This window comes from Homarus americanus, unplaced genomic scaffold (genome assembly GCF_018991925.1).
Source record: "Homarus americanus isolate GMGI-L3 unplaced genomic scaffold, GMGI_Hamer_2.0 scaffold29216, whole genome shotgun sequence".
NCBI lineage: Eukaryota > Metazoa > Arthropoda > Malacostraca > Decapoda > Nephropidae > Homarus > Homarus americanus.
In genome coordinates this window covers 110,001-130,354 of record NW_024733415.1, presented here as the reverse complement: position 1 = coordinate 130,354, position 20,354 = coordinate 110,001, and the positions used below count along the sequence as shown (strand labels likewise).

General features: G+C 41.9%; 1 protein-coding gene across 1 annotated transcript in view; it reads left to right on the top strand.

Moving 5' to 3' along the window:
* LOC121869808 (calcium-activated chloride channel regulator 1-like) overlaps window positions 1–20,354 on the top strand; it is a gene marked incomplete at its 3' end in the record, with an annotated part of 206,955 nt that overhangs the window by 92,427 nt on the left and 94,174 nt on the right. The gene's annotated exons all lie outside the window — the stretch shown is intronic.

Below are 20,354 nucleotides of genomic sequence, written 5' to 3'. Positions count from 1 at the left end.
AGTTATTCAGGCAGTCAGTCAACCAATCATTATGCGATCCATTCATTCAGTCAGTCAGTCATTCATTCTCTCATTGGTTCACCTCATCAGACAGCCAAGATTTAGTATTTATGAAGCTAGCTGACGCAAGTGTATAAAAAGAAGGTTTAATCTTAAATTATGACTAGTAGCGATCACAGATGGTGCATGATGGAGCGACCAGCTGGTATGGTCTCCAGCTGCGACGAGTCATTTATAATTGACCTTGTTGGAACGCCCCAAGACAGCTGGCTGGCTGGCTGACATCCTACTGTACCGCGGCACACTTGAGCTGACAGCACCCCACTCTATGTACCCAGCTGACTATAACTGACTTGACCCTAGGTTACTAAGCTTCATCTTACTGTATCCCAAAACACTTAAACTGACATCTTCTTACTGTATCCCAAAACACTTAAGCTGACATCTTCTTACTGTATCCCAAGACACTTAAGCTGACATCTTCTTACTGTATCCCAAGACACTTAAGCTGACATTATCTTACTATACCCCAAGACACTTAAGCTGACATCTTCTTACTGTATCCCAAGACACTTAAGCTGACATTATCTTACTATACCCCAAGACACTTAAGCTGACATCTTACTGTATCCCAAGACACTTAAGCTGACATCTTCTTACTGTATCCCAAGACACTTAAGCTGACATCCCTGTGTTTGGTTAGGTTTGGTTAGGCTACCGTTAAAATTACTAATCTTAATGTGAAATAAACTGGGGTGTTTAATTATCAGGTGATTAAAAAATTAATTGAAATGATAGTAATTAAAAAAAAAGGTCGACGGAGATTATATAAAAAAAGAGTTTATTTTTTCATTTATTTTTGTTTTTGTTTTTTGTAGTATATCTGAACACCGAAAATTGAAAACCTCTCAAAATTCTACCTCGAAAATGAGATGCACAGCTGAGTTCTGCACTTTTATGTACCGGGATTTTTTATGTGCATATTTATCGCTCCTCCGATGCCAAATTCAGTAGCAGCTTTCTGGTGATTTTGTGTTATTTTTAGCCTAGTCTTGTCCATCACCCATTCTCTCCTCGCCTCTCCCTCTCCTCTCCACTCCTCCTCTTTCTTCTTGCCGCACCATCACCCTCTCCTCACCCTCCAACTCCCTCTCCTCACCCTCCAACTACCTCTCTTCACCCTCCAACTCCCTCTCCTCACCCTTCCACCGCCCTCGCCCTTCACCTCAACCTTCAAATTAATCCCAGAACTGCAACTTCCTTCATCTGGGTTTGTTCAGATGGTGAGGCAGATGGTGGTAGATGCTGGATTTCTGAGCGATCTCCCTGTATTGGGTTATTTTTAGAAGGGGAGAAGAACGCTGGAGATAGGGAGGAAGGGAGTGAAGGAATGAGAGGGGAGGGGAAAGAGAGGAGAGAGGGAGTTGGAGGGGGTAGAGGGTGTTGTAGGGGATGGGGAGGAAGGGAGTTGTAGGGGAGGGTCATTTCTCATCCGTGTTGGCATTTCCCCATTAAAAATCTTCTCATAACCCGTGATGACTTGGGTGTCTCCTGTGCCCACACCTGCTATCTGCTGTGCCCACACCTGCTGTCTACTGTTCCCACATCTGCTGGTATGGTAGACAGGTGTCAGTCATCGTGTCACTTTAATGCCCCGTAACAAATGTGGAAAGGGGCATATAGCATTACTCGCATTTGTCTATTGCGTCTTGACACACAATGGTAACTTTGTCTCAAGCTTTCATTCTCCCTCCCTGGTCCTAGTGTGTGTGTGTGGGGGGGTTGAATGATAACTTTTATATGTATCAGGGCCAGATTTGTCACCCCCTGATCCCCCTCTCTCCCCTGATGCCTCCCCCTCCCTGATGCCTCTCCCCTGATGCCTCCCCTCCCTGATGCCTCCCTCCTGATGCCTCTCCCTGATGCCTCCACTCCTGATGCCTTCCTCCTGTTGCCTCCCTCCTGATGCCTTCCCTCCCTGATGCCTCCCCGGGGCCAGGTAAAATTTTCCGCCGTCTGGGTGGACAAAATATTTTCATCCTTTAATTATGGCTGGAGGCGAGTATTGTGGTGAGGAGGAGGGAGGAGAAGAATTGAAGGGAGGAGGATAAGGAAGGATAAAAGATTGAATAGGAGGATAGGAGGACTGAGGAGGGGGGAGGAGGGAGGAAGGAGGAGGAGGAGGAGGAGGGGGGTGGAGGGAGAATTGAGGAGGAGGAGGATGGGAGGATAAAAGATTGAGGATGGAGACGATTGTGAATTAGGATGGGAGGAGGATAAGGAGGGATATTGGGGGTAAGGAAGAGGAAAGAATGATTGAGGAGAGAGAGACAAGAGAGAGATGGAAGAAGAGGGACATCACATCTCATTATCTCATTGACCTCCCTCCTCCTTCCTTCCTCCTTGCCAACCGCCTCCCTCCCTCACTTGCACCACCCTCCCTCCTCCTCCTCCCTCCCTCCCTCGCTCACCACCTCCACTAACTCCTCCCTCCCTCCCTCTGAGTACTCCGGTGTGTGGAGTTCTTCCCTCACTCCATCATGTTTATCTGTCTCCCGTGTCGAGGACCAGCTGCAGCCATCACTACAGCATGTATCGTGTGTGTGTGTGTGTGTGTGTGTGTGTGTGTGTGTGTGTGTTTTATCTTTCAATCATTAAAATGCAGCTTTTGATTTTGCACTACTGTCCTTCCTTCCTTCCTTCCTTCCTTCCTTCCTTCATCTTCATCTATTTCTCATTATCCTTTCCTCTTCTCCTCTACATAAATTCATTCTCCCTTGACAGTGGATGAAAAGCAAAAGTCGAATCTAAATTTTTGACGAATCTAAATTTTTCGGTCGTTTCCATTACATATCGTTCACGTCCACAGAAGATAAGTCACCTCACCTGTTTATCTCTCATATACAAGATCATAAAAAAGTGATTATATATTAACATCTGGCTATTCTTTTTTGATCAACCTTATGTATATTATTATGTATATATTTAATACTTATATACATATATGAATTTTTATGACCGTTTAAATGTGATGAAGCTAAAGAAAAAGAGAAATACTGTATCGATTTATTTATACATTAGATATGAATGATACAGTAGGTGTTAAGGTCAAGAGAGGTCAGGGTATTGGTGCCTAAGGTCACCTGAAGGCCATAGAGGTGAGTTTTATACCTGATAACACCTGGTGGAGAATCTTGAGGATGAGGTTTAGTTAACTTCTCCAGCGACGAGAGAGAGAGAGAGAGAGAGAGAGAGAGAGAGAGAGAGAGAGAGAGAGAGAGAGAGAGGACCTAGGAAGAGGGTGAGGGAGGGGAGAGCAAGTGAGAGAGGAGAGAGAGAGAAAAAGTGGGGAAGAGAAAGAAAGGATGGAGAGAAAGTGAAGGACGAGAGAGAGAGAGTGAGGGAGGAGAGAGAATGAGGTAGGAGAGAGGGAAAGGGGAGAGTGTAAGGGGCGGGGTAGAGATAGAGAGCGAGGGAAGGGAAATACAGAAAATGGCGGAGGGGAGATAAAGAGTAAAGGGGGGAAGAGAGAAAGAGAGGGCGCAGAAGAAGAGGGGTTAGGGAGTGAGGGAGGAGAAAGAGAGACAGGAGGCGGTGGAGAGAGAGAGAGAGAGAGAGAGAGAGAGAGAGAGAGAGAGAGAGAGAGACAGAGAGAGAGAGAGAGAGTTTTGCAATTATAATACAGTGGGTCGACTTGAATTCGGTTAGGTTACGAATCTGGAATTTGTAGGAACGTTTAGAGGGTAAGACTTGCATTGGATTACATTTTGGGGCAGGGAGGGGGCAAGGGTGTTCTTTTTAGGAGGGGCAGGAGAGAAGAGGGCAAGTGGTGTTGTATTGGGGGAGACAGAAAGGGCAAGAGGTGTGATTTGGGGAGGAGGTGAGGGTTACGGAGAACATTAAACATACACAAGACAAGAACAGTGTATGGTAGTGAACGGTGTATGGTAGTGAACGGTGTATGGTAGTGAACAGTGTATGGTAGTGAACGGTGTATGGTAGAGAACAGTGTATGGTAGTGAACTGTGTATAGTAGTGAACGGTGTATGGTAGAGAACGGTGTATGGTAGAGAACAGTGTATGGTAGTGAACAGGGTATGGTAGTGAACGGTGTATGGGAGTGGACAGTGTGTGGTAGTAGAAAGTGTGTGGTAGTGAACAGTGTATAGTAGTGAACAGTGTATGGTAGTGAACGGTGTATAGTAGTTAACGGTGTATGGTAGTGAACAGTGTATGGTAGTGAACGGTGTATGGTAGTGAATGGTGTATGGTAGTGAACGGTGTATAGTAGTGAACGGTGTATGGTAGTGAACGGTGTTTGGTAGTGAACATTGTATGGTAGTGAACAGTGTATGGTAGTGAACAGTGTATGGTAGTGAACGTTGTATGATAGTTGGTGTTTGCATTAACGGGGTTTTATAGTAGTATAAGGTGTGTTGTGTTTACCTTAAAGGGGTTATAGGGTAGGGGAAGAAAAGGAAAATAAAAAAAAATAAAGTAACGATGATAAAGGATAGAAGAAAATTAATAGTATTTCCATATATTTTCGTTATATTATTATTATTATTATTAGTATTAGTATTATAGTTGTTGTTGTCATTTTATTATTGTTGTTGTTGTTATTATTATTATTATTATCATTACTATCATTTTTATTATTATTATTATTATTATTATTATTATCATCGATATGCTAATGCGGGGTGGGACATGATCGTGTGAATATTTCAGAACATATCGTTAAGTATAATCACACATCAAAAACGTGTAATAGTAATTTGTTTATAATCCTTTTCATAAATTATTTTTTGCCCTGATGTGAAAAATGAATATTGTATGATACAGTAATAATGATGAGGGAGAGTAAATGGTGATTAATGATCTATGATAGCCTCTGTGTCTCTTTCTCTCTTTCTTTCTCTCTCTCTCTCTCTCTCTCTCTCTCTCTCTCTCTCTCTCTCTCTCTCTCTCTCTCTCTCTCTCTCTCTCTCTCTCTCTCTCTCTCTCTCTCTCTCTCTCTCTCTTCTCATTGTTATTACTCCCCTCCTCGTCTTCTATCCCATTGTGTGTCTCTCTCTCTTTCCATTACCTCTCTCGTTCTGCATTCTCTCCTTCTCTCCTTCTTTCACATTCAGAACAGTGCCTTTTTAGGACAATGTTGCCTTCATTTTATGCATAGATCTTGAAGAGGAGGAGAAGAGAGAAGGAGAAGGAAGAGAGAGAAGGAGGAGGAAGAGAGAGAAGGAGGAGGAAGAGAGAGAAGGAGGAGGAAGAGAGAGAAGGAGGAGGAAGAGAGAGAAGGAGGAGGAAGAGAGAGAAGGAGGAGGAAGAGAGAGAAGGAGAAGGAAGAGAGAGAAGGAGGAGGAAGACGACTAGGGGGAGGAGGAGGAAGAGGAGGAGGAAGACAACGAGGAAGAGGAAGAAGACGAACGACTAGGAGGTATAGGGGGGAGGAATAAAACTAGGAGAAGGAGGAAGAGGAGGAATACTAGGAGGAAGAGGAGGACGGGGACAAGCAGGAGGCGACAGATGACTACAAAAAGGAGGAGACAAGCTAGCGACCCATTGTTCCTCCCTCCTGGTAAACACGGGACTTGAACGTACTCTTCTGGCAGTGACCGCTACCTTTTGACACACAAGGTAGCACCCAAATAGACTGTTCTCGACGGTATGTTTATTTTAACTATATATCGTATGTTGAAATGCATCGGAGAGTTGTTATTGTTGAGGTAAATCTGTTGTATTTTATAACAAAGGGGAGTTGTGTTTAGTGATGATCGTGGGGTTGTGTTTAGGGGTTGTGTTTAGTGATGATCAGGGGGGTTGTGTTTAGTGATGATCAGGGGTTGTTTATGTGATCGGGGAGTTGTGTTTAGTGATGATCGTGGGGTTGTGTTTTAGTGATGATCGGGGATTTGTGTTTAGTGATGATCAGGAGGTTGTGATTTAGTGATGATCAGGGAGTTGTGTTTAGTGATGATCGGGGGTTGTGTTTAGTGATGATCGTGGGGTTGTGTTTAGTGATGATCGTGGGGTTGTGTTTAGTGATGATCGGGGGGTTGTGTTTAGTGATGATCGTGGGGGGTTGTGTTTAGTGATGATCGGTGGGGTTGTTATATAGTTGTATTTTTTATTGTATTTCGTGCAGACATAGATTTAGGGAGTATTGATGCATTTGTTGTTATTACCCTATTATTGTTGTTGTTGTTTTAGTTGTTGTTGTAGTTATTAATATAGTTATTATTATTTCTTAACTCTCTATTACAGTCATACACCAGCCACACCTCAGCCAGTACACCGTCTGCTGTTAATTAAAGTTACCATAACACTGGGTCGTCCACTACACCAAGATCCTTATGTTGAAATTGGTGGGTGTGTGTGTGTGTGTGTGTGTGTGTGTGTGTGTGTGTGTGTGTGTGTGTGTGTGTGTGTGTGTGTGTGTGTGTGTGTGTGTGTGTGTGTGTGTGTGTGTGTGTGGACTAGTTCTGAGTATTGATGCGTGTATGGTCGTAACTCTTTCCTCCCTCCCTTCCTCACATATCACCTCTCACCCGAAACCCCCCTCCCTCTCCCATTCACAACACTTCCCTCTCACTATTAATCAACACCTCCCTCCCACTATTAGTCAACACCTCCATCCCACTCTCAGTCAACACCCCCTCACTCCCCTCCCTCTCTCCCTCAGACAAATGATCCAACAACAAACAACATGAAGTGCTTCAGTAGGGAGAATAAACTCGGAGACGACATTATGTATTCAATATGTTGTTCAGTGGATCCGCTGTCGTGTTGACGTAAGGCGATCCTAAATTCAGTATTGGTGTGTGTGTGTGTGTGTGTGTGTGTGTGTGTGTGTGTGTGTGGATGTGTGTGTGTGTGTGTGTGTTTATGTGTGTGTGTGTGTGTGTGTCTTGTCAATTTCAGGAAGCTTATTTTACCACATTTGTTTGTTGTACTTAATGTTCCTTTAATTATATTTTTAGAGTTAAGATAAATGGTTTTAAGGTCGTGTATAGGGCACAAGTGTAGCCTACAGGAGCAGCGAGGGTAAAGGGAGGATTATGGGGAAGCTAGGAGACAGAGGGTGAGGCCGTTTAAATCCTTTGAGAACGATCCATTAAACCATCGTCCACAGAAGGTTAAACCATCGTCCACAGAAGGTTAAACCATCGTCCACAGAAGGTTAAACCATCGTCCTCAGTAGGTTAAATCCATAATCCTCAATGAACTAAGTGCACGTGTGGATGAAGTGTTGAGGGAGGTAGGTGGAGAGGCTAGGTGGCTGGGTTGTGAGGAAGATGGTGAGATTGACTGGGAGAATAGTGGTGGTAGTGGTGGTGAGGAGGATGTTAGTGGATAGGATGGTGAAGATGATGCCATAGAATGATGGTAGTGGATAGAATGGTGAGGAGGAGGTGGTGTGAGAAGGATAATAATAGAGGATAGGATGATGAGGAGGATGTCATAGAAGAATGGGAATGGATAGGATGGTGAGAAGGAGGATAAGGCATATTAGTGGATAGGTATAAGAGGAATATGAACAAAACAAAGATATTTAGTCGACACTGTTTTTCTCTCTCTATCTCTCTTTCTTTCAGTTTTTCTTTGGTTCTTCTCCATGTCCCTCTTTATCGTTTATTATTATTATTTATTTTTATTATTTTCATCATCCCTTCTCACCAACCATGGCTCCAGCGACAGGTAGACAGGTAATTACTAATGAGTTTTGCATCGACACTCCACAGTTTACTCTACACAACAACCAAACGCTTACCTTACCTTACCTTACCTTACCTTACCTTACCTTACCTTACCTTACCTTACCTTACCATACCTTACCATACCTTACCTTACCTTACCTTACCTTACCTTACCTTACCATACCATGCCACCTACCTTACCTTACCTTACCTTGTACCTTACATACATACCTACCTTACCTTACCTACCTTGCTACCTTACCATACCTTACCTTACCTTACCTTATACCATTACCATACCTTACCTTACCTTACCTTACCTTACCTTACCATACCTTACCTTACCTTACCTTACCTTACCTTACCTTACCTTACCTTACCTCACCTTACCTTACCTTACCTTACCTTACCTTACCTTACCTTACCTTACCTCACCTCACCTCACCTCACCTCACCTCACCTCACCTCACCTCACCTCACCTACTCCCGCTTCACCTCACCTGATTCGCTTCTATATTCTTCAGATATCATTTCACCATCAGCAAAGAAAGTCAGTGACCTGGAGACTGCCACTCGAAGGTGTAACTGGACAGTTGTTGCAGTCAGATGCAATCCTCTATAATCCATGGTTGTAGCGAGATGAGGGAGTGAGAACATACAACTCGTGAAGCCAGGTGTGTGTGTGTGTGTGTGTGTGTGTGTGTGTGTGACCGACCCCGTTACATGTGTGTTTATATGAGGTATGTGAGGCCAAGATGGATGTTGGTTAGTAATGGAATATTCGCATGTGACTGAAAATATTCCTTTTTTTGTGTGTGTTTGAATGTAGGTTTGTGGAGGGGGAGGTGAAGGTTGATGCAGTGTTTGTATAATTTCACCTGTATGGATCTGAGGTAAAGTTATTGCAAAAATAAAACAATTTTCTCATCGATTAGTACAGCCGGTCAAGGTTTTAACAACACGATTTTCCTGCAGGTATGTTATGAGGACCACTTAACGCCGGTTGTTAAGTTATAGGTTGACAACTCCTTATCCGAAATCCTTGGGGCCAGATGGATTTCGAATTTCACAATGGTTAGGTTAGGTTTTTTTATTCTATTTTATTTTATTATTTTTTTTTTTTACAGGGATCAGCCCACCCGGGCACAGGTCACTGACCCACATTGGGGCCTTGGGGGCTAAAATATAATTATAATTATAATAATAATAATAATTCATAGGTCTAGCTCGAGTTTCTCACTTTTGATCTTTTTTTCATTCTTGAATTTCTTTATTATTATTATTATTATTATTTTATTATTACAGTAATATTATTATTATTGTTATTATTATTTTTATTATTATTAATTTTATTATTATTATTTTATTGTTATTATCATTATTGATATCATTATTATTTTGTTTTTGTGTATTTTTATTATAAATTTTATTTACTATGAATAATTATAATTATAATTATTATTACATTTTCGCCCCCCAGGCCCCGCTGTGGGTCAATGACCTGTGCCCGGGCAAGCTAATCCCTGTTAAAAAAAATAATTAAAAAAAAATATCCACGAAAAAACTTTCGGCTTTCAGAGGTTTTCGGAATTTCGGATAAGGGGTTGTCAACTACATGTCCTGTGCGCTTTATTTACTGACGTCACTAGTAGGGTAAACACACACAGAGTTAATGACACTTACCTGTGTGTGACAATCTGACCAGCGCTGTCAACTTAATATCAAACCCAACTATAATCACCCTTGTTAACGAGCCTCAAATTACTTGTAGTTTATTATTATTAACCCGATAAAACTCATAAGGCCATATTTAAACATTACCCTCGACTGATTGTACGTCACTCAGGTAAATGTTGCCGTCATTTAAAGAATTCTAAATTAGATTCATGAAGCAGCGTTAATGTCGGTGGTGGTTTTCTACAGCGATTACAGCATTATGTACGTGTTTTCTCCCGGCTGTAGTTCTGCTGGTAGGGTCTGTAGCTGGACCACAAGGGAAGGTATTATTTGGTGTGAGATGATACTGTTGACGGGGTTTTTACTGTCTCTTGGACGGGTGTATGAACGTTTATCTCACTCACACACAGACATGCATATACGAGATGACTACTTCATAAATAAACCAATAAATTGCGATAATTTCAGTATTAATATCTTACTTTTTACTGGAAAACACAATAAAACAAAAGTAAATTAGCACATACGCATAATATCCCCGGAAACCACCAACCCCACCATCCCTCCACCACCACCACCCCTCCACTCCCTCACCCCTCCACCACCACCACCCCACCCACCACCCCTCCCTCCCTCCACCCCACCACCACCCACTCCCCTCACCCCACCACCACCACCCCTCCCTCCCTCACCCACCCACCACCACTCCCTCCACTCCCCCCTGTCAGGTCACAAACCAGAACAAGAGACAAGTGCTGGTGGTGCTTATACAACTCCCTCTCCCCCCTTCCCCTCATCCCCACCCTCCCCTCCTCATCCCCACACCCCATTATGAATCAGTAATAACATACGAACAACAAAGAACAACAACAAAACTAACTCAACAATGGAGAGAAAGTTTGATTCTCTCTCTCTCTCTCTCTCTCTCTCTCTCTCTCTCTCTCTCTCTCTCTCCTTTCACACATAAGAAACAACCAGCCATGAATAGCGTCACAAATACATGGCCGGAATTCAACACAAGACTCTACCAACACTGAACAAAACAACTCGACATATGTATATATTAACCTTGTGTACGTACATTGTTGTTGTGTAAGTTTAACCTCTTTTGTGTTAAACCTCTCCTGTGTTAAACCTCTCCTGTGTAAGTTAAACCTCTCGTGCTGCAACTTAAACCTCTTGTGCTGTAACTTAAAAACTTTTCCATTTAGAACTTATGAAAATAGATCTATCCTGTGTAACTTTAAATGACTCTTATATAAGTTAAACTTTTCCTGAGTAGACTTAACACGTTTTCAGGCATAAGTTAAACCTTTTCCATAGTAATGTTTTAAAAAGTTCAACGCCAGGAAGACTTATTGTGTATTATTGTAATCTTGAAATGCGAGAGAGACGTGGGGTCACTAACCTAACCTAACCAAACCTAACCATACCCTACCCTAGCGCCTCTCCTCCCCAGGTAGTGTTAAGGTGATGACTCATTAGGTGGATTAAGCTTGGACGGCGAATCTTTAGGTAATTCGTCATGGGTAAATATAGACTTTATAAAACATTTGGAGTGTGTGTGTGTGTGTGTGTGTGTGTGTGTGTGTGTGTGACCAGTGCCGTACCTGTATTGAAAAAGCTTGACTTGTGCTTTTAATTACAAGTTTATGTTTGTTCTTGTTAGTGTAAGAGTTGACTGGTGAATTTCTGGTTCCAGTTGTAGTGAATATGATAGTGGTGGGAGGAGGTGGTGTTGTTGACGCTGTGAGAAAGGTTGGTTGTATTATTGACTTGAAAGGCGTATTATTGTACTGTTTTTTTTTCTTCTTTTTAGTGTTTAATGAAAATACTTTCTCTTGCAACTTTCTATTTAACTTTCTTTTCGTTTTTGAGTTTGTTTTCTCTCTTTTCTTCTCGTGATCAACATTGCAGCTTTCTTTTTGTTTTGTTTACTTTTGTTTAAAGTTTTGTTTATTTTTGTTTTCTCTGAGTTTCTTTTTGTTTTAATTTGTTCTATTTTCTCTTGTGATTCTCGTCTGAAAGAAAGACGTTTTGTTGTTGTTGCTGGTGGTGGTAGTGGTGGTGTAAATAGTAGTAATAGTGATGGTAATGGTGTCGATGGTGGAAGTAGTGGTGGTAATAGTGGCGATGGTGTTATATAGTTGGTAATGATGGTGGTGGTGGTGGTGGTATTGCTCGTGCTATGACGGTACAATACAGTACTACTACTTTGGTGTTGGTGTAATAATTGCCTAGTAAGGTAATTAAGTTTATTAAGGAGAAAGAGGGTCAGTTACAGTACAGGTAGGTCGTTACATTACGCTAATTACATGCTGTGCCGTCCAGGTCCCATAAGTTAACAAGTAAAACACAGGTAGGGAGAGAAAAACGCTATATCATGGTGTGGTGGAATAATACACACACTTCACTAATACTGAGACGACATGCACGAGGACACCGACCTCCTTACAACCCCGTGTTGTTGTATAGCCGGTAAGAGAAGCGGACCAATCAATAAAAGTCTTTGTATGTGTCAGTCAGTTGGTTGATATTCTTTAGACCTTTTGTGACGTAGAAAACCAACATATCCATGTCTTAAAAAAATGGAATTATATACAGTGAAAAAAATATTGAGTTTTAGTTTTAGAATATAAGGAATTTAAAGGAAATTCGGAGGTAAAGCAAAGTAAAAAAGTGTCTTGATAAATTAGGAAGCAAAGAAAGTAGGATTAACAGAAATTTAGAAGAAAAAAGTAAAACAAATGAAAAAAAGTGTTGATAAAGCAGCAAGAAGGAAAAAAAATAAAAGTAAAAATATAAACTACCGGGAAATATAGAAGTAAAAAAGGCAAAAGAAAAATACGTTGATAAAGTAGCGAGAAGAAAAAAAAAGTATTACTGGAAATTCAGAGGAAAAAAACATTGATAAAGTAGGAGGAGTAAGAGGAGACTCGAATATTTCCAACGGATGTTTCGACGCCGGACCGAACAAACCCGGGTTCCCACGCTCGCTCGCCTGGGAACACAAGTTCTTATTGGAAAAATCGGACAAGTACTCGTGTATCTGTCACCCTGATGATCGTATTGACAGTCATCGGCCGAATATTGAAATTATTTACTGTGGTAGTGAGAGCCGGCGGTGTTTCTGCTAGGTGTGGTGGAGCACTCATATTGGTGGTGTTTATTAGCCAGGTGTGAGGTAGAGCACTCTTATTGGCTATGTCTCAGGCCAGGTGTGAGGTGGAACACTCTTATTGGCTATGTCTCTGGCCAGGTGTGAGGTAGAGCACTCTTATTGGTTATGTCTCTGGCCAGGTGTGAGGTAGAGCACTCTTATTGGTTATGTCTCTGGCCAGGTGTGAGGTAGAGCACTCTTATTGGCTATGTCTCAGGCCAGGTGTGAGGTGGAACACTCTTATTGGCTATGTCTCTGGCCAGGTGTGAGGTGGAACACTCTTATTGGCTATGTCTCTGGCCAGGTGTGAGGTGGAGCACTCTTATTGGTTATGTCTCTGGCCAGGTGTGAGGTAGAGCACTCTTATTGGTTATGTCTCTGGCCAGGTGTGAGGTAGAGCACTCTTACTGGCTATGTCTCAGGCCAGGTGTGAGGTGGAACACTCTTATTGGCTATGTCTCTGGCCAGGTGTGAGGTGGAACACTCTTATTGGCTATGTCTCTGGCCAGGTGTGAGGTGGAGCACTCTTATTGGTTATGTCTCACCTGATGATTAAATATCTTAATGCTAACCTAACCTAACTCAACCTAACCTAACCTAACCCAACCTAACCTAACCTAACCTAACCTAACCCAACCCAACCCAACCCAGGTATAGGCTCTCGATTTACAGTTGATGATATATATTACCCACACTGTTCACTTACGAGAGAGACAGTCACCTTAGAAACCCGCTGATGGAGAGATTTAAACTCATCCTGGATTACCTGTCCTGTCGTTACCTGAGTTTGTAATGGAGTTAATCGGATTACTTCCCTTTATTGATCCGGATTACTGAGATTGTTGACATTTCCAGTGTGGATTAATCATAACAAGAGATTAATATCGTCGCTAATCTTAATTGATTATGTTCGTTATATGAGGGGTTTTTAGGGTAATAAATTTGAAGTGATGTGTTCGTTAAATTAAGGTTTGTTTAGTTTATAATACTAAAAAATTATATGTTCGTTATATGGGGGGTTTTAGGGTGATAATTGTAAAGTTATGTGTTCGTTAAATTAAGGTTTGTTTAGTCTATAATACTAAAAAATTATATGTTCGTTATATAATGTTTTCTTCAATAATCTTAAAGTGATGTGTTCGTTATAATAGTGCTTCCTTTAGAGTCATTTGATCTGCAGTAAATTGATATGTTCGTTATATCGGGGTTTTTGGGGGTCATTAACCACTCGCATTTGTACAGGTAAATCTGGATTATCCTCTCACTTACCAATCTACCTACTGTCATTACCTGCCTGACCCCCCTGTGTGATTATAGCAATTATCCGGACTATCTCCTTCCATTGGCAACTTTACCGTTCCTATTATCCGGACTGTCTCTTCACATTAACCTCAATATTGTCCCGATTATCCGGACCATCTCCTCATATTAAACATCATTATCCGGAATACCTCCTCCCATTAACAACTTTACTGTCTGTTATCCGGCTAGAAAGAGTACACGCCGGTTATAACACAATTTAGCTCTCCTCCATACTGATAAAGGCTACCTAACTTCATTAACCTTCTCGTGGTGGTTACAGTTACTACCTCGGGTTATGGTCGAGAGGCTGGGTGTATTGTGGAAGACATATTCTCTCTACGTCTTAATTATTGAATTGGAAATGTTCGTAAAGTGAAAATTTAACTTGCGATCGTTTGAGAATCTTGACTCTGTTTCCGTATATACAGTACACTATTAATGTCTCTTGCACACACACACACACACACACACACACACACACACACACACACACACACACGCACACGCACCAAAACACAGTATCGTACCAACTGTAACCACAAACAATTGACCTCGTTACCATACATCTCAAAAGAACAGATTTTTATGGCCTCCAACTCCTAATAATTTTCCCCCAACATTGGAAAAAAAATCCACAAATGTTTGATTGTCAGGTTAGGTCAGGTTAGGTTAGGTTAGGTTAGGTTAGGTTAGGAGTGAAACAAAAGACATGACCTCAGTGGTCTATCTTGTTGGGTAGTTAGGTTGGTGGGCCATTATCGTCGTCCACCTCTTGGCGATGATTTGAGGTCATTAGTGCTAACAGTGTTAATTATAGTTAGAGGATTGGAGGTCATAAGTAGTGTGACCTCTAAAATGCCTCTGTAAAACGTGAGGTAGTTTGATGGCTCTTCCTCCTCCTCTTCCTCCTCCTCCTCCTCCTCTTCTTCTTTCTTCTCTTCCTCGTCTTCCTCTTCCTTCTCCTGGCAGCAACGTATTTATCAGGTGTCTCTGTAGTTATTAGATGGTACTGTAATTGAGTTATCTTTCATCCTTTCATTTTCTTACGACCATTCTCTCTCTCTCCTTTCTTTCTCTCTCTTTATCTCTCTTTCTTTCTTTCTTTCTTTCTTTCTTTCTTTTTTTCTTTCTTTCTTTCATCATCATCATCGTTATCATGGCACAGATCAATGTCTTATCTAGATTAACAGGGCCGGGGATGCTCGGCCACCCACCCCGGCAGACTTGTTTTACCTCTCTTAATATATTCCTGGCCCAGCACTCCCACTAATTTAATTTACACCATACACTAAACTAGTTTACTTGGATACCCTGTGTGTGTGTGTGTGTGTGTGTGTGTGTGTGTGTGTCTGTCTGTCTGTATGTCTGTCTGTCTGTCTGTCTGTCTGTCTGTCTGAGCCAGGTGGTAAAATGACTGGTTAAATTGGCTTCTAAGTCCTAATTGGCCTCCCAACTTCAGCTTACTGTAACCATCATCATTGCAATCCAGTCCTAATCGACCCCCCCCCTTCACTTCTAATGGGTACCTATCCTAATGGGCTCCCTTAATTGCACTTTTCTCCACTAACCTGACCATTAGAATGTCGACCACAGTGTAGTGATTGGTTAAGTTAAGTTTGGTTAGTTAGGGTAATGAGGTATGTTTGTTTGGTGTTCTTTGGGTTGGGTTGGGTTAGGTTAGGTTAGGTTAGGTAGGGTTGGGTTGGGTTGGGTCGGGTCGGGTTATGTTAGGTAGGGTTGGGTTGGGTTGGGTTGGGTTGGGTCAGGTCGGGTCGGGTTATGTTAGGTAGGGTTGGGTTGGGTTGGGTCGGGTCGGGTCGGGTTGGGTTATGTAGGGTCGGGTTGGGTTTAGGAATCGATTTATATTCTTCCTCACTGTGAGTTGGTGGGAAAGACTTATTTTTCTCTTATTTCTTATCTCTTGTTTATCGTGTTATCTTTATTGTGTGTTTTATAACATTCCAACTCTGATGATGCTGGCGGGGAGAGGTGATGTGTTGATTATCTCTCTCTCTCTCTCTCTCTCTCTCTCTCTCTCTCTCTCTCTCTCTCTCTCTCTCTCTCTCTCTCTCATTGCCGCCACGAGACAACACTCACAAACTCAAGTTGAACAATAAAGCTGTGATAGTTCCTCTCTCCACACACACCTAGTAGTAGTAGTAGTAGTAGGGCAAAAGGTTTCAGTCTTAATAAACAAGAATTTACAGATGCCATTGCTCTAAGGTACGGTCGGCCAGTAGAAGGTTTGCCCTCCCAATGCGTGTGTGGCTCTTCCTATGATGGCGATCACGCCATGGTCTGCAAGAAGGGGGGCTTCATATGCATGAGGCATGACGAGGTAAGGGATCTCACAGCAAATATGTTGAAGGAAATCTGCCGGACGTCATGGTAGAACCGACCCTCCTTCCATTGGATGGCGAGATCTTCCAACACAGGACTTCAAACACATCTAACGAAGCCCGCGTGGACGTCAGTGCTCGAGGATTCTGGACGCGGGGACAGCGAGCTTTCTTCGACATCAGGATTTTTGATCCCGTGGCCGCATGTCACCGTAACCTAGCTCTCGATGCTGCACATAGGAGGAACGAGAACGACAAGAGAAGGGCATATGGGGAGAGAATTCAAAACGTTGTTCAAGGCAGCTTCACTCCTCTAGTGTTCACAACCTCTGGTGGGATGGGCCCAAGTGCAAGATGTTTCTACGCCAGACTCGCGGAGTTGATCTCCGAACAGAAGCAGCAGCCCAGAAGTTATGTTACAGCCTGGATGAGATGTCGACTGTCTTTCTCTCTCCGGTCGGCTTTGCTCTGCCTCAGGGGAACGAGAGCTTCTGCCCCTACTCCGACAACTGTTGCAGATATTGACTGAGGCTACAGTCACTGAATGCCGCATAGATCTGCGGCTCAACTAATTTAACACAGATAGGATAGCTTCTTATGTATTAGGATATTTAATATTAAGGTAAATAAATGGTGGCGAAGGTGTGGCTATTGGGGAGGCTGGAGGCCACGTTTAAAAAAAAAAAAAAAAAGTAGCAGTAGTAGTAGTAGATGTAGTAGTAGTAGTAGTAGAAGAAAGTTTGTAAATGAGAGAAATGGTAAATTAGACAAAATTTGTAATTAAAAGAAAATTTGTACATAAGAGAAAATTTTTATGTAAGAGAAAATCCGTAAATAGTCTTTGTTGAAGTAAATTGTTCCGTGTGTCTAATTTATTACCGGAATTAATGAATTTTTTATGTGTTAGTGAATTACTCTGGCGAAATTAACAAACTTAAACACTGAGCAAATGTAATGAACTTTCCATTATGATATTGATGTATAATATTATTAACAACACTAATGGTAAAAGTAATAATAGTAATTGTGATTATAAATTCTATTGATAATGATAACTGAAATGGTAATATGAATAATAATACAAATAATATAATAATAATATTAATAATAACAAACTATAAAAACAAGAAATTAAAATCTACTTTTGGGGGGGGGGTCAGTTTCTCTTTTCCAGCAATTTGGGTATTTTAGGAATTTTGTCTCGTGGGATTTTTTTCACTTGGTTTCATTAGTGTTTATTTTTATTGAGGTGATGATGCCTTTATTTCTCTCTCTCTCTCTCTCTCTCATCAATGACTCACCAGCTTGTTAAGTAAGACACGAACGCGGGATATCAGCCTCAGGAACCCCACCAAAAGGAGCAACAGGACCTCCCTGTAGGAACCCCCAGCAAGAGGAGCCCCCCCTAGGAACCCCAATTGGAGGATGTCTCAGCAACCCCCAGCAAGAGGACCTCCCTAGTAACCCCTACAACAAGAAGACCTTCCCTTAGCAACCACTCCCCCAGTTGGAGGACCTCACCCAAGTACCCCCCAGTTAGAGGACTCCCCCACCAACAGTATTGATATTCCATTGCAACTCTTCCATCAGAGACAGGAAGAATGCCAAAACGTACAAATTGTAAAACACACATAAAAGTTCCCATGGTTGGTCGCGTTTCGAGTTTAGGGGAGAAAATTTACCAATAAAACAAAACGGTGTGAAGTGGCGAGCGGAAGGAAGGCAGACGCAACAAACTGAGGGATGTGGGGGAGGGAACTATACGACGCGACGCAACATTATTCCTGGCTTATTGTGTGTGTGTGTGTGTGTGTGTGTGTGTGTGTGTGTGTCTCTCTTTGAAGGTCTTACAAAAGTTTGATGAATAGATGTGAAGTAAATTGGGGTAATAAAAAATTATAAATTAGTTCATCGTGGCATTACTTCCCCCCTGTTTTCCCGAGCGTTCCCGACACTTCCCGACAGATGGCAGCGACGTCGGTGGTTACGAGCGTAAACCAAAATTTTTTCTACCGACCGCAGCTGGCAACTTTACCATTGGGCGGCCGCATTTGAAATTCCACGCTGCCGTATGCTGTGCTCGTGCATGAACCGTATTGCATATCGTTCAAACATTTCAGTAAGGTTTTGCTTCTGGTGTTCTGAATTTTATGTTACAGAACCCCGAAAAATAGAAATCACACACACACACATACAGAACCCCTGTAACCCAGAACCCGTCAGTTGAATCCATAGTGTCTTTCCCTGTATCATTATGGGAGTACAGTACGGGTGTGTGTGTGTCTGTCAGTCCGTAGTAGTTATGTATTTCCGGAGATAATCGTATATATGTGGGGATTATCACTTATTTCCGAAGATTATCGCGTATTTCCGAATATTATCGCGTATTTCCGAAGATTATCACGTATTTCCGAATATTATCGCGTATTTCCGAAGATTATCACGTATTTCCGAAGATTATCATGTGTTTGTGGGGATTATTATGTATTTCTGGATATCATGCAATTCTGGAGATTGTTGCGTATTTCTGGAGACAAGTATGGATCTCCGGAGATTATCTCGTATTTCCAGGAGATACAAATATACGTGTACTGTATAAAAAATACCTTCACTTAACCTGGTCTGGTCATTCAGATATGCAATTCACATACAGTAAATCCCAGTCATTATGGCTTTGGTTACTTAACACACATGTAAGTAGATGTGTATTTTAATGCTACTTTACATAATTACTTATAATTAATAGTTACATCAGCTTTTGGCGTAGTAATGTTCTTATATGTAAATTGTACTTAAATAAAAATTATAAGTTTTAGTAAAGGATTAATGCTTTGGTACATTGAGAACTCTGCTATATGATGAATGTTTTCACCATAAACGCCAAATTTAAGAACGTACCTTTAATTCGTTCACTATTAACGCCAAATTTAAGAACGCACCTTTTATGCTTTCACTATGAACGCCGAATAAAAGAACGCTCTTTTTTCGAGCACTACAATTTTGGAGAACGCAATTTAGCGAACGTTTTTAATTATGAATATTTGGTTTACGGGGAGACGCTGTGAAAATATATATTACAAAGGAAATTGAGAACCAGTTGACCACGTGCGTGATTTGGACTCAATCTTTTCATCGCAGGCTATTCGTAGTTAACACTTTGAGTACCAAGACTTTACACCATGAGTACGAAGATTAAAGCCCTTGAGTACGAAGACTTAACCCTCTCTCTCTCTCTCTCTCCTTTAATGCGCCATACTCCCCGTCGTTAATTATTTCCTCTCCCTTCTCTCACTGTCTCTCATTCATTCGCTTCCCTTTCATCTCCTTTATTTCATTTACTCTCTCTCTCTCTCTCTCTCTCTCTCTCTCTCTCTCTCTCTCTCTCTCTCTCTCTCTCTCTTCCCCCAGCACTGTTCTATAAGGTATCCACTAATGTCTCTGGACCAATCAGGGTAGTAGTTGCTAAGCGTGCTAATGTCTTACAAACTTTTCTGATTACCGCAGAATTTTTAAACTTTTGCCTCCTTGTACGGCGGCGGCTGGTGGAAGATGAGAATGGGGGAGAAGGGGAGGAGGGGAGGAAGATGAGATGTGGTGGGGGAGAGAAAGGAGAGGGAGAGAAGGGAGGAGAGAAGGGGAGGAAAGATAAGATGTGAGGAGAGGGAGAGGGAGAGGGAGAGGGTTGAGAAATGGTAGGAGAGGCATAAGAGGTAAGGGAGAAGGGGAGCGGTAGGGGAGAAGAGTGGGGGAGGGGGAGTGATGAGGGAGATGAGAGTGGGGGGAGTAGTGAAGTAGGGTGAGACGTGGTGGGGAGACCGTAAAAGGAAGTCTGAGTTGTTGACACACAGAGAGAGAGAGAGAGAGCCAATCAAAAGCGCTGAATTCGTCTCCGCATGGTGTGGTCTTTGACAACTACTGCGTCTCGAGCGTTGCCATGGTGTGTTTATATAACAACGCGTTGACTTCTATAGGGTGTTTACTATGTGTAGATATCATTTATAGGAATAATTATATAATGTAGAATTTCATATATAATATTAATTGTAAAGAAGAGGGTGTTATTCCCTAGTATAGAAAACACGTTCAAATAAACATTATGAGTATATAAGTGAAGAGGTTAATGTTTCTTTATACAGTAGTAACATTATCCTCTCATTTACATTGTACTTGTAAAAA